We start from the raw sequence: 14,197 nt of genomic DNA on the forward strand, positions 1-14,197 counted from the left end.
ACTTGAAAAACATGACGAAAGGCTTCTCAGGATCCTGAAAAGCATTAAAAGGAATGGCTTGAAATTGAACAGGACGAAATGTCAAATTGGTGTGGACAAGATCACCTTCCTGGGAGACGAGCTCTCAGCACAAGTCGTTAGGCCTGATCAAGATAAAATAAAGGCAATCTTGCAGATGCCAAGACCCACTGATAAAAACGGTATACTAAGAATGTTAGGGATGATAAATTTTATTGGCAAATTGATTCCCAATCTTGCAGCCAAGACTGCAGACCTCAGTGAAACTATCAAGAAAGATGCAATATTCCAATGGTCTACTAAACATGAACAGGAATGACAAGCATTGCAAGTATCATTGACAACAGCGCCAGTCCTGATGGTTTTCAACCCAGCAAAAACGACAAAAATTTTGACTGACATTTCAAAGAACGGTTTGGGAGCAGTCCTACTGCAACAAGATCTGAAAGTAACTGGCTTCCAGTAGCATATGTATCCAGCCAAATGTCTGATACGGATCGCAGGTATGCGCAAATTGTAAAGGAATGCCTCGGGTTAATCAATGGTCTCATCAAGTCCCATGATTATGTATACGGTCTTCCATCGTTTGTAGTGGAAACTGACCACAGACCACTGGTAGCAATAATTAAGAAAAACCTTAACGAAATGTCCCTGAGGATTCAGCGAATAATCATGAAGCTGCAACACTATGACTTGGAGCTGATTTACACACAGGGCAAGCATCTCATTGTTGCTGATACATTACCTCGAGCCACACACATAGAAGAGGTATACCAGTTTGATGAGGACATTCAAGTCCATGTGAACCTTGTCACTGAATCTCTGCCGGTTTCTGACAAGTCAAAATTAATAAAGTAAGAAACCAACAAGGACAATCTTGCAAAAGGTGATAGCACATCCCAATGAGGGATAGCCTAAAGATTCCTGCTAAAGTTTTTACAATATCAGAACAGAGTTAAGTGATGCAAATGGATTTTTGCTTCACCAACAAAGGATTGTCATTCCGCAGTTATTAAGATCAATGGTCCTAAAGAAACTCCATGAAGGACACTTGGGAATAGAAAAGTGCAAACGTAGAGCCAGGGATGCAGTTTATTGGCCAAGGATCAACCATGACATTGAAGTGATGGTTAATTACTGCAAAATAGGGGCGGAACGGTGGCGCAGTGGGTTAGCACTGCGGCCTCGCGGCACCGAGGTCCCAGGTTTGATCCCAGCTCTGGGTCACCGTCTGTGCGAAGTTTGCACATTCTCCCCGTGTTTGCGTGGGTTTTGCCCCCACAACCCAAAAATGTGCAAGCTAGGTGGATTGGCCACGTTAAATTGCCCCTGAATTGGAAAAAATGAATTGGGTACTCTAAATTTAAAAAAAATAAATAACTGTGAAATATGTCAGTCATTTCAGCGTAAACAAAGCAAGGAGCTGATGCAGATGGGTGAGATTGTCACAACTCCGTGGCAGAGGTTAGCATGGATCTCTTCTACATGAATTGCAAGGAAAACCTTCTCGTCCATGACTACTTTTCTAATTATCCAGAAATAACACAGCTATCGAATTCCACGGCCAGATGTGTCATCAAGCATGTCAGAGATTTCCGCACGCAATGGGATACCTAATGTAGTCATAAGTGACAATGGTCCCTATTTTGAAAGTATGAGTGGACAGAGTTTGCATGTCAGTATGATTTTAAACATGTCAATTCGAGTCCTCTGTACCCTTCGTCTAATGGAAAGGCTGAAAAGGGTGTTCATATCGTTAAGCAGCTATTGGAAAAAACCCATAGATCGCCAAGACGACACTTATCTCGTGCTCCTGAGTTGTCGTGCTGGACCACTAATCAATGGGCTTTCGCCAGCTCAGTTGCTGATGAATAGGCAACTGAGAACGACCTTGCCTTATTGTCCTCAAGAACTAGTGAACCATAGAGAGACAACTGATCTCTCAAAAAAGGAGGCAAAAAGGATCTTACAATAGATCCGTGAGAATTCTTTAACCATTGCAAGCAGATGACATGGTCAGACTGGAAGATTCCAAAGGAAATGGATGGTCAATGAATGCAAAGGTACTGCGACAAGCAGGTCCAAATTTGTATCCCATCATCACGGATGAAGGTGTTGTCTTGAGGAGAAACAGAAGAGCTCTGATGAAGTTTAGCAACCTTTTGTGATGCAACCGCAAGAAGAAGTGGTTAATAGTCCTAAGCAAGCTCAAGAAGATGTAGTCCAGCATAAGGAGCCACAACAACCAGATAAATACATACCGATACTAGAACAACAACAAGCAGCATCCACAACTACAAAGGAAGATGAAGTAACTTTACAAGTTCATCAGCCATTCAGAAGATCCACAAGGCTAAGATGTAAACTTGAGAGACTTAATTTGTGACAGACTGTAAATAGTTTTTAAAGATGTAAATACTTATGCATTTCATATTGAATTATGAAAAATTATCTAATAAATGTAAATAACTACATTTTCAAAGAAAAGGGGATGTGATGATATGCATAAGCAGTCTTGTATATAATAATGTACATGACCTCTGACCAAATGGCGGTGTAAATGTACCACGGGACTCTGCCGAGGGGGAGTTGGGAGTAAGTCGTGTTGGTGGATAGACATATTTTGCAGTAGCTCTGGTCTAGTTCGTTAGTAGTTTGTCATATATTTATTCCAGTTATCTTTACCACACAGTTGTTTCATAATGAATTATTTTAAACCAGTCAAGATCTAGATGTTCTGTAGTGCATTATTTACACTGGCCAGTCTACAGAACATGACATGAGGAGCGATGTGCTGGAGCTTAAGATGATAGTACTGAAGACTTGGGCTCCAGAATTAACCTTGCTCATGAGCTGCCATGCTTCTGACATGCAACAGTAAAAATTGCTGATTTTTGTTAACTAGTATTTAAAAAATCAGTGGTTTCTTTTTGTTAGACTTTGGATGCTATCAGCCTTGGTTCAATGGTGGCACTTCTTGAGTTTGACATTTGAGGTTCATAGGAACAGGAGTAGGCCATTCAGCCTGTCAAGCATGCTCCGCCGTTAAATACAATCATGGCTGATCGGACACTTCAATGCCTTTTACATCCACTATCCCCATAACCCTTAACGTTATTGTAAATCAGAAATCTGTTGTGGGCAGTACGGTGGCACAGTGATTACCTTTACGTTATTGTTAATCAGAAATCTATTGTGGGCAGCATGGTGGCGCAGGGGTTAGTTAGCATTGCTGCCTCATGGCGCTGTGGTCCCACGTTCGATCCCGGTTCTGGGTCTCTGTCCATATGGAGTTTGCACATTCTCCCTGTGTTAGCGTGGATTTTGCCCCCACAACCCAAAGATGTGCAAGGTAGGTGGATTGGCAACTCTATTTTAAAAAATGAATTCGGTATCCTAAATTTATTTTTTTTTAAAAAGAAAAAAAACGAAATCTATCATCTTTGGTTTAAACATGGACAATGACTGAGCTTCCACAGCCCTCTGAGGTAAAGAAATCTAAAGATTCAAAACCCTCTGTGTAAAGAAGTTTCTCCTAATCACGGTCCTTCATGGCATCCTCTTATTTTGAAATTATGCCCCTTGGTTCTTGACTCACCAACCAAGGGAAACAACCTACCTGCATCTACCCTGTCTATTCCATTAAATATTTTGTCGGCTTCAATAAGATCACTTCTTATTCTTCGACTATGGAGAATACAGGCACGGTTTCCCCAATCTCTCTTCATAAGACAGTCCCGCCATCCCTAGAACAAGTCTGGTGAACCTAAGTTTCGTTCAATGGCAGACTTCATGCCCTACCTCAGAACCATGAACAAATAATCTTGACTAGCACTTCAATACTGTCGTGAGGGAGAAGTTCCATCTTCTGGATATCAGAAATTTCAAACAAAGCTTTAAAAGAAAAACTCAATGGGCGCGATTATCCGCAAATGCGGAGAGTCGTGAAGGCTGCCGTGAAACTGGCCGTGTTTCACGGCAGCTTCCGCGCCCCCTCCTGGGACCCGATTCTGCTCCCTGGTCGGGCTAGCAGCGGGGCCCCGTGAACCATGGCATTGCAGGCTTAGCGAACTTCGCTAAGCCCGCGCGCCAAGGGTAACGGCGGCTGACGCGCATGATGACGTCAGCCGCGCATGCGCGGATTGCACGGCTCTAACCCGCGCGTGCGCGGATGGCGTCATCACGCATATGCGTGAAACCCGCGCATGCGCGGGCCGTCATGCCCCTCAGCCGCCCCGCGGACTGATCCAGCGGGGCGGCGGAGGAACAAAAAGTGCGCGGGGTTCGGACCCGCTGCCCGCGATCGGTGCCCACCGATCGCGGGCCCATGCCACCCTTGGTGCAGCCGTGCCAATCGGTGCCATGGTTCTCCAGAACGGCACTTTGTGGCCGTTTTCACGAACGGTGAGAGCAGGTGTGTTTGCGTTCGTGAAAACGGCCGTAAAGGCCTGGGAACTCGGCCCATCGGATAGGGGAGAATCGCTGTTCGCCGTAAAAAAACGGCGAGCAGCGATTCGTGTCGTGGAGCGGCCGTGGGGGTGGGGGGGGGGGGGGAATAGCGGGAGGTCGGGAAAAATGTCGGGAAGGCCCTCCCGCTATTCTCCGACCCGTCGTGGGGGGGCGGAGAATCGCGCCCAATAGGTCTGACCTCGTTAATTCTAAAGAACCAGTGAATTATTCTTGGTGTCCTGGCCAACAATCATTCCTCAACCAAAATCAAAAAGTGACCAGATAATTTATTTTGCTGCTCATGGAATGTGAACTGTTGAATTGGATGTTGCTTTTCATATATTTTATCCCTTCCCACTCTTCATGATTTACAGAATATTTAGTATTTTATTTGTCTCATTAAGTTTTATATTTTAATTAAAAACCTACAAAGAATAAAAGTTTTTGACGCATCTATGCGGTTAGAGAAATTAACAAAAGTTGGTGTGTTTGACACTTGTGTCTATGTGAGGTTCTTTGGATTGTTTGAATCATGTGAGAGCTGACAAACATGCTTGTTTTGAGATCATTAAGATTTCAACATGAGAAAAGGAAAGGATGCTGAATTTGCTGTGTGGAAACAGAAATTGGTGTTACAGTAGCAAAGACTCTGATTCCATCAAAAGTTGTTGTCATGGGGATAATTAATCCATTCCAAAATCGAATGCTCAGTGTGGAGGAGGTCCAGCATTTTTGTTTTTTAATCTCAGATTTCCAGCATTTACAGTATTTTGCTCTTGCAATTAAAACATTATTGACTTTCATGTACCTTTCATGAAAAGGTACAACTTTCGGATCAAATGGAACAAGATCTGCATACAGGAACTGGTGTTAGAATGCTGAGATTATAAAGTTGAAATTTGAGTATTTACCTTGCACCGTTCATATATTCTCACCCATCTCAAAGAGCACTGCAGCCAATTAATTATGTTAATAGAGTAGAATGAGATACGTTGGGTTGAGTATTTTAAGAAATATAAACACTAACATTGACTTGTTGGGCTGAATGGCCTGAGTTTGCGCTATTTACGTTATGGAATTAACATGTGAAGTGTTGTCACTTAAGTAGGAAAGCAGTTTGAAAGTAGCCTTTTATGTAACCTCATGACATTGTAACATTAAATTTACCTTTGCTTTCCTAGCAGTAATGATTGAACACGTATTGGCAATAACCAGACAAATAATTTCAGTTAGTGCTGCAAAAAGAACATTTGGGGAGTTGTTGGAGTAAGCAGATTTTGGTAAAATTGGTTTCTGAGCGGCAGCTCACTAACATAACAGAAGCTAAATGGGAGGGCAGTATAGCACCACATAATACAGACTTTGTCCTATTTTTAGTTTTCAGTTGTAAATAACAGAAACAGGAAATTATTCCCAGCCATCTGAACAAATGCCACTTCCTTAGATACTACTCTATTTTCCCTTGTTTCCCCAAGAACAGAATTATTTTGAAGAAGAGGTATAAAATGGCTAATTCAACAATGCCATTGTTAAATCTAACAGTGGCAGTGGTGATTGCTTGTATTAGTACGGGCAATATTCAGGCAAATCATTTCATTTAATGCAGCAAAAGCATTTGAGGAGTTGTAAGCAAACTCAGCTGTTATCTGGCAGAAAAACTAGCATGTCATAAGTAGGAATAGGAGTAAGCCATTCAGCCTCTTGAGCCTGCTGCACCATTCAGTTAGATCATAGCTCAGCCGAGTGTGGCCTTAACTCCACTTTCCTGTTTGCCCCATAACCCTTGATCTATTTAAATGGAATCTTGGCTGATGTCTTGCCAAGTCACACGTTGTATGCTCCATTCCTAAACAAATACAATGTGTGTGGTTCAGTTGGCAGACTTAAAAGGAAGTAATTGAATTTCAGGATTCTGATAGTGAAACTGCTGTTTTTTGAATCTTGAGCTTTCAGTTGTAGGTGCATTTTAGGACAATAGGAAATATAGGAAATATTCTGAAAAAATTCAGCAGTGGTAGGAGAGCTGGGAAATAGGGTGCTTTTAAAAGCAGTTGGATAAGGCTGAGAGAGTTTTAGGGAATGTGTTCCAGACGTTGGCAGTATGGTGGCACAGTGGTTAGCGCTGCTGCCTCACAGCAACAGGGACCTGGGTTCAATTCCAGCCCTGGGTAACTGCGGAGTTTGCATGTTCTCCCCATGCCTGTGTGGGTTTCCTCTGGGTGATTTAGTTTCCTCCCACAGTCCAAAAATGTGCAGTTTAGGTGGATTGGCCAAGCTAAATTGCCCCTTAGTGTGCAATGATTGTACAGGTCAGGTGGGGTTACGGGGATAGAATGGGGGAGTGGGCCCAGGTAGAGTATTCTTTTGGAGGATGGGTGCAAACCCGATAGGCAGAATGGCCTCCTGCACTGTAGGGATTCTATGCCATAATTGTGGAAGTGTGTGGAATACACAGGAGGTTAGTGCTAGATGTAGAGCTGATGGAGGATTTTCAAAGAAAGATCAAAGTTTTGAATTTATTGCACTGGAGAACTGAAGCCAGTTGAAATCAACAAGGAGAGGCATGATGTGACTTGAGTTTGTTAACACGCCTGTCTAATAAACGTGCGATCCTATGTTCTATCCTAGTGAAGTCTAACTTTAAATTTTCCACCAATAGGTTTTCCATGGACACTGGGCTGGGGGATGCAGGTAGGGGATGCTGTGCATTATTGCCCTTGGGAATGTCACTTTAATCTAATTCACGAAGCTTCCTTTAAAGGCTTTAGTGGTTTATTTTTGTTACAATAAATTAGTGGTGCCCCTTTCAGAAAGGATACATAGTTCCTCTTTACTCGTACCTTCGGTTGGGTCAAAAGAGGTATATAGAGGAGTAGACTGAAACTGTGGTTGGATTAGGAAGTGCATGCTTGTGAAATGTGTATCGTTAAGTAAAAGCCTTACATGTGTAAAGATTATACTCCAGTTCTACCCCAGCTTTTCACAATATATATTAATGATTTGGATGAGGGAACAAAATGTAACATCTCAAAGTTTGCAGATGATCCCAAATTAGGTGGGAGGGTGAATTGTGACGAGGATGCAAGGATCCTACAGCAAGATCTGGACAGGTTGGGCAAGTGCGCAAAGCAATGGCAGATGTAGTATAATTTGTATAAGTGTGAGGTTATTCATTTTAGAAGCAAAAACAGGAAAAAAGATTACTACCTGAATGGTTGTAAATTGGGAGAGGGGAATGTGCAGCGGGACTTGGGTGTCCTTGTGCACCATTCGTTGAAGGTAAGCATGCAGGTGCAGCTGGCAATAAAGAAGGCTAATGATATGTTGGCCTTAATTGCAAGAGGTTTCGAGATAGAAACATGGATGTGTTGCTGCAATTGTATAGTGCCTTGGTGAGGCCACACGTGGAGTATTGTGTGCAGTTTTGGTCTCCTCTGAGGAAGGATGTTCTTGCTCTCGAGGGTGTGCAGCGAAGGTTTACCAGACTGATTCCAGGGATGGCGAGACTATCATATGAGGAGAGATTGACTAGGTTGGGATTGTTCTCGCTGGAGTTCAGAAGAATGAGGGGGGATCTCATAGAGACCTATAAAATTCTAACAAGACTAGACAGGGTAGCTGCAGGGAAGATGTTACCAATGATAGGTGTGTCCAGAACCAGGGGTCACAGTCTGAGGGTCCAGGGTAAACCATTTCGGACAGACATAAGGAGACACTTCTTCACTCCAAAGAGTAGTGAGCCTGTGGAATTCATTATCACAGGAAGTAGTTGATGCTAAAACTTTGAATATATTCAAGAGGCGGCTGGATATAGCACTTGGGGAGAATGGGATCAAAGGCTACGGGGGGAAAGCAGGATTAGGCTATTGAGTTGGATGATCAGCCATGATTGGGATGAATGGCAGAGCAGACTCGAAGGACCAAAAGGCCTCCTCCTGCTCCTATCTTCTATGTATCTATGTAAATGTAACACTGAAATGCCAAGTCCTCATCTATCTCCTAATGCAAATTCTAAACACAACCTACTGACTTTTAAATCCAACCTCCCCATAGCCTCTCATTACAAATACATGGACCTTACCCTTTTATCTTTCAACTCTCACAGATGTGCTGTCTCTATTGACCTTCCGCCAATTTAATTAATCATGGACACACTCAGACACATGACCTTCTTTATTGAATATCACCATATGCCCCAAAATATTAAAATAATAACATCCAACATCACACTGCTGTGGCTACCAAAGACTGAGTGCATCCTCCTCTGACCCCTGAAGAAGTTTTAGAACACTATGGGAACCATGAGATACACAATCTAACATTCCACTTTCCTTTGCACAAGGATCAACTTGTCCAACTCCTTTTTGAATGCTTTTTGCATAAACCAGCAAATAGTTTTAAAGGTCGATAATCAACTGTTGGGGGAGAAGACCTCTAAAGGAGATGCTTGTGTAATTTATTCATAAATTCTTCTGCCTGGTTATTGAGCATCCGTTTTCATTAGTTCTTAGTAGCTTTTTATTGGAGGTTTAGAGATCCATTTCTTTTACATTCAACAGTATACCGTCTATCTGTTCAAATGTGGATAGCTGGGATTTTGTTCATAAATTGATGAGCAATCAGTTGGAAGTCGAATGTTGACTCTGCATATTACAAATGTGATGGCTGAAGTGATGCATAGGAAATGCGTTAAGTTTCCCCCCGTGTTGCTGTTCACACTGAGTTGCATTATGCTTTATTTGGTAAAGTATATGTTCAGTGCCACTGCTTTATGGTGACAATAAAATGCAGTTTAATTTATTCACAATATTGTAGGAGTGTCAATGGTATTTTAGTTCAAATTGTAGCTGTCAACATTTTTATGGAAACTCAGACCATAAGACCATTAGAAATACGAAACAGGTGATTAAGAAGGCGAATGGTGTTTTGTCCTTCATTGTTAGAGGGATGGAGTTTAAGACTAGGAATGTTATGCTGCAACTGTATGAGGTGTTAGTGAGGCCACGCCTGGAGTATTGTGTTCAGTTTTGGTCTCCTTACCTGAGAAAGGACGTACTGGTGCTGGAGGGTGTGCAGAGGGAAATTCACTAGGTTAATCCCAGAGCTGAGGGGTTTGGATTACGAGGAGAGGTTGAGTAGACTGGGACTGTACTCGTAATTCAGGAGGATGTGGGGGGATCTTATAAAAATATATAAAATTATGAAGGGAATAGATAGGATAGATGCGGGGAGGTTGTTTCCACTGGCGGGTGAAAGCAGAACTAGGAGGCAGAGCCTCAAAATAAGGGGATGTAGATTTAGGTCTAAGTTTAGGAGGAACTTCTTCACCCAAAGGTTTGTGAATCTATGGAATTCCCTGCCCAGTGAAGCAGTTGAGGCTCCTTCATTAAATGTTTTAAAGATAAAGAGAGATAATCTTTTGAAGACTAAAGGGATAAAGTGCTATGATGTTCGGGTGGGAAAGTGGAGCTGAGTCCACAAAAGATCAGCCAGGATCTCATTGAATGGCAGAACAGGCTCGAAGGGCCAGATGGCCTACTCCTGCTCCTAGTTCTTATGTTCTTATCACACGGAATCCAGGGAGAGCTGGCAAATTAGATATACAATTGCCTTGATGGTCGGAATCAGAGTGTAATGGTGGTTGATTGGAGGCTTGTGACTACTAATAATAATACTCTTTATTATTGTCACAAGTAATAATCTTTATTATTGTCACAATTAGGCTTACTTTAACACTGCAATGAAGTTACTGTGAAAAGCCTCTAGACGCCAGTCAAGTGCCTGTTCGGATACACTGAGGGAGAATTCAGAATGTCAATTCACGTAACAAGTGTCTTTCAGGACTTGTGGGAGAAACCGGAGCACCCGGAGGCAACCCACGCAGACACAGGGAGAACGTGCAGACTCCGCACAGACAGTGACCCAAGCCGGGAATTGAACCTGGGACCCTGGCGCTGTGAAGTAACAGTACTAACCACTGCTACCGTGCTGCCCATGTGGTGTGCCTCAGGGGTCAGTGCTGGACCCATTGAAGTTTGTTGTCTATATTTCTCATTTGGATAAGAATGTACAAGGCATGATCAGTAAGTTTGCAGATTATCCTAAAATAGGTGGTATTGTAGATTGTGAGGAAGGTTACCAAAAATTACAGCAGGATCTTAATCAGCTGGGGCAGTGGGCCAAGAAATGGAAAATGGAGTTCAATACAGTTAAGTGTGAGGTGTTGCATTTTGGAAAGTCAAATCAAGACAGGACTTTCAAGGTGAATGGTAGGACCTTGGGGAGTATCGTGGAACAGAGTTCAGGTGCACGGTTCTCTAAATCATAGAATTTACAGTACAGAAGGAGGCCATTCGGCCCATCGAGTCTGCACCGGCTCTTGGAAAGAGCACCCTACCCAGGCCCTCATCTCCACCCTATCCCCATAACCCAGTAACCCCACCCAACACTAAGGGCAATTTTGGACACTAAGGGCAATTTAGCATGGCCAATCCACCTAACCTGCACATCTTTGGATTGTGGGAGGAAACCGGAGCACCCGGAGAAACCCACGCACACACTGGGAGAACGTGCAGACTCCGCACAGACAGTGACTCAAGCCGGGAATCGAACCTGAGAAGCATTTGTGCTCACCACTATGCTACCATGGAGTTACAGGTAGATAGGGCAGTGCAGAAGGCTTTTGGTATGCTGGCCTTCATCAGTCAGGGCATTGAATATAGAAGTTGGGAAGTTATGTCTCAATTGTTTGTTTTAAGTTTTTGTTTTATTTTGAGTCCCTAATAATTTTTTCCCAATTAAGGGGCAATTTAGCGTGGCCAATCCACCTAACCTAACATCTTTGGATTGTGGGGGTGAAATCCACACAGGCATGGACAGTGACCCAGAACCGGGATCGAACCCAGGTCCTTGGTGCCATAGGCAGCAGTGCTAACCACTGCACCACCATGCCTCCCGTTATGTTGCAATTGTACAGGATGTTGGTGAGGCTGCACCTTGAGTATTGTGTTCAGTTTTGGTCGCCATGCTTTAGGAAAGATGTTATTAAATTGGAGAGAGTGCAGAAGAGATTTACAAGAATGTTGCCAGGACTCGGGGGACTGAGTTACAGGTAGAGTTTGAACAGACTAGGACCTTTTTCTTTGGACGTAGGAGACTGAGGGGTGATCTTCTAGAGGTGTATAAGATCACGAGAGGCATGGATAGGGTGAATGCAGTCTTTTTCCCAGGATTGGGGAATCGAGTATTAGAGGGCATAGTTTTAAGACAAGAGGGGAAAGAATTGATAGGAACCTGAGTAACAATTTACACAGAGTGGTACGTATGTGGAATGAGCTGCTGGAGGAAATGGATGAGGCGGGGACATTGACAACATTTAAAAGGCATTGGGACAGATAATCTTTATTAATGACAAGTAGGCTTGCATTAACACTGAAATTAAGTTACTGTGAAAATCCCCTTGTTGCTACACTCAGGTACCTGTTCAGGTACAGTGAAGGAGAATTCAGAATGTCCAATTCACATAACAAGCACATCTTTCGGGACTTGTGGGAGGAAACCAGAGCGCCCGGAAGAAACCCATGCAGACATGGGGAGAACGTGCAGACTCCACACAGTTATCCAAGCTGGGAATCGAACCCGGCGCTGTGAAGCAATAGTGGTAACCGCTGTGCTACCATGTATGCAATCCTTTCACCCCATTCAGCCCTGACAGTTCATCCCAGTCTGGTTCGAGGTTGAAGCCAAAACACAAAGGTCACCTGGCCAATCGGCCCACTGGCAACTGCAAACCCTACCAGCATACACCGACACACTCCCAGAACTCCCAGCAGCCACCGACACACCATGAATACACATGGATAAGAAAGGTTCAGAGTGATATGGGACAAATGCAGGCAAATGGGGTTAGCTTAAATGGGCTTTGGTTGGCATGGACCAGTTTGGGCCCAAGGGCCTGTCTCCTTGCCTTGGATTTGATAACTCTATAACTCCTGAGCACTGGGAAATGCCATGTGTTGGGGCTATTTAGAGAATGAAACTTTGATCTTGGGTCAAGGGGGTGATGGGGATTATGTTATTTTGTTTACAATTTATTGGAACTATCCCAACACTGACTCATCAATTGTAACAGCATTCATTATATCTGAATAAGAAGACCTTGAGCTCTCTAAGAAGAGATGGGGAGCTGTCCTGGCCAGCAGTTATTCCCCGTCAGCTGTTTTGGACTCTTACTGTTTGAAAGCTGGCTTGAACATTTGCCAGCTTAACAGCTATGAGTTTGCACTTCATGACATGTGACATGCTTCACAGTGGCTGGAAGAGATGAAATATGCTATATAAATGCATATTTTTTACTTTTTGAATTAATTTCAAACTTCATTGCTCGTCTCTCGTATGCTGAAGTAGATACCATCTCGAGAACTGAACAAGAGTATTCAAAATAAATCTGGACAAGATCCATTCAGGACATGTTACTTTTGTACCCTTGAAATCTGACTTAACTTTCCATCTTGTCAAGACTACTTAAACTTGCATGGATTATTGTTTAATCTCGGAAAAGCACCTTGGTTTTCACGAGTGAATGCTTAAAACATGCATCCAGTATATTGGTTAGTCTCAGTTTTTCGTCTATTTTATTTTCATTAGCATTCCTTAAGGCTTTTGGCTCTTAGTGGTACAAAAAAAAATTCTGTTGTGCTTAACATTTCCAGGATTATAACTGGGAGGCCCTGTAAAATAAAAATGGCTTTTATTTCCTGTCCGTTATATCATGCATTGCTTCAGCAAATTTGTTGTATTCCAGCAACTGTCAATCCACTGTTTTGTTTGAGCTGTGCTAAAACCACAATAAATATCAAAATGAATTTCAAGTCATTGTCTGTATAGCCATTCACCCTGAAATGTAATTTCTGATGCTTCTTGTGATCTCACTGCATCATATGTTTGATATAACCTTGCTTGTGCAGTCTTTTAAAGTGTTGTACTGTATGTACATAGGTGGAACGAATAAACAACATCATGATGGTTTTCAAATAGATGATAATTAAGCTGAACGAAGCCTGGTAGTCTTAGACTGGGGTGCTTAACAAGTCTAACCAGTGCAGAGTAGCTAACAGTAATGCCAGTAAAATAATGAACTGCACAGCCAAAACGTTAGAATGTAAGATAAAAGAAAATAACTGTGGATGCTGGAATCTGAAACAAAAACAAAAAATACTGGACAATCTCAGCCGGTCTGACAGCATCTGTGGAGAGAGAAGGGAGCTAACGTTCCTAGTCTAGACGAGTCTTTGTCAAAGCAGAATGTAAATTAGGAGAAATAGTGATCAAACTGCATGGATCTTGTCCAGCTTTATTTTGAATACTCTTGTTCAGTTCTAGTCATTGAGACAAAAAGAAGATCGCCAAAGGCTGGAGGCAGTGCAAAGAAGAGTCATGAAGTTGATTCCTAGTGTTAGTGTCTGAATTCTGAAGGAATACCGAAAAATTTGGGTTTTTCAGTATGGAAGTGAGATGTCTTGAGGGGTGATTTTAGAGATATTTAAATTTGTTAACAAAATGGAGCAAGTAAATCTGGAATATTATTTCAAATTCACATATTCAAATTGATCATTACGTGGAATACACTTTGAGATAAGTAGTGGATGTAAAAACTTGGGAAGCAAACGATCAGATGTTACATTGCGGGGAGAGGTTGTCACATTTGAGATTTATGATATATCTTTGCTAT

The 14,197-nt window shown here is 42.6% G+C and overlaps 1 pseudogene; it reads left to right on the top strand.

Annotated features, from left to right (window-relative positions):
• The window catches only part of LOC119970133, a 397,883-nt pseudogene that overhangs the window by 178,837 nt on the left and 204,849 nt on the right, over positions 1-14,197 (top strand).

Source organism: Scyliorhinus canicula, chromosome 1, assembly GCF_902713615.1.
Source record: "Scyliorhinus canicula chromosome 1, sScyCan1.1, whole genome shotgun sequence".
Taxonomy (NCBI): domain Eukaryota; kingdom Metazoa; phylum Chordata; class Chondrichthyes; order Carcharhiniformes; family Scyliorhinidae; genus Scyliorhinus; species Scyliorhinus canicula.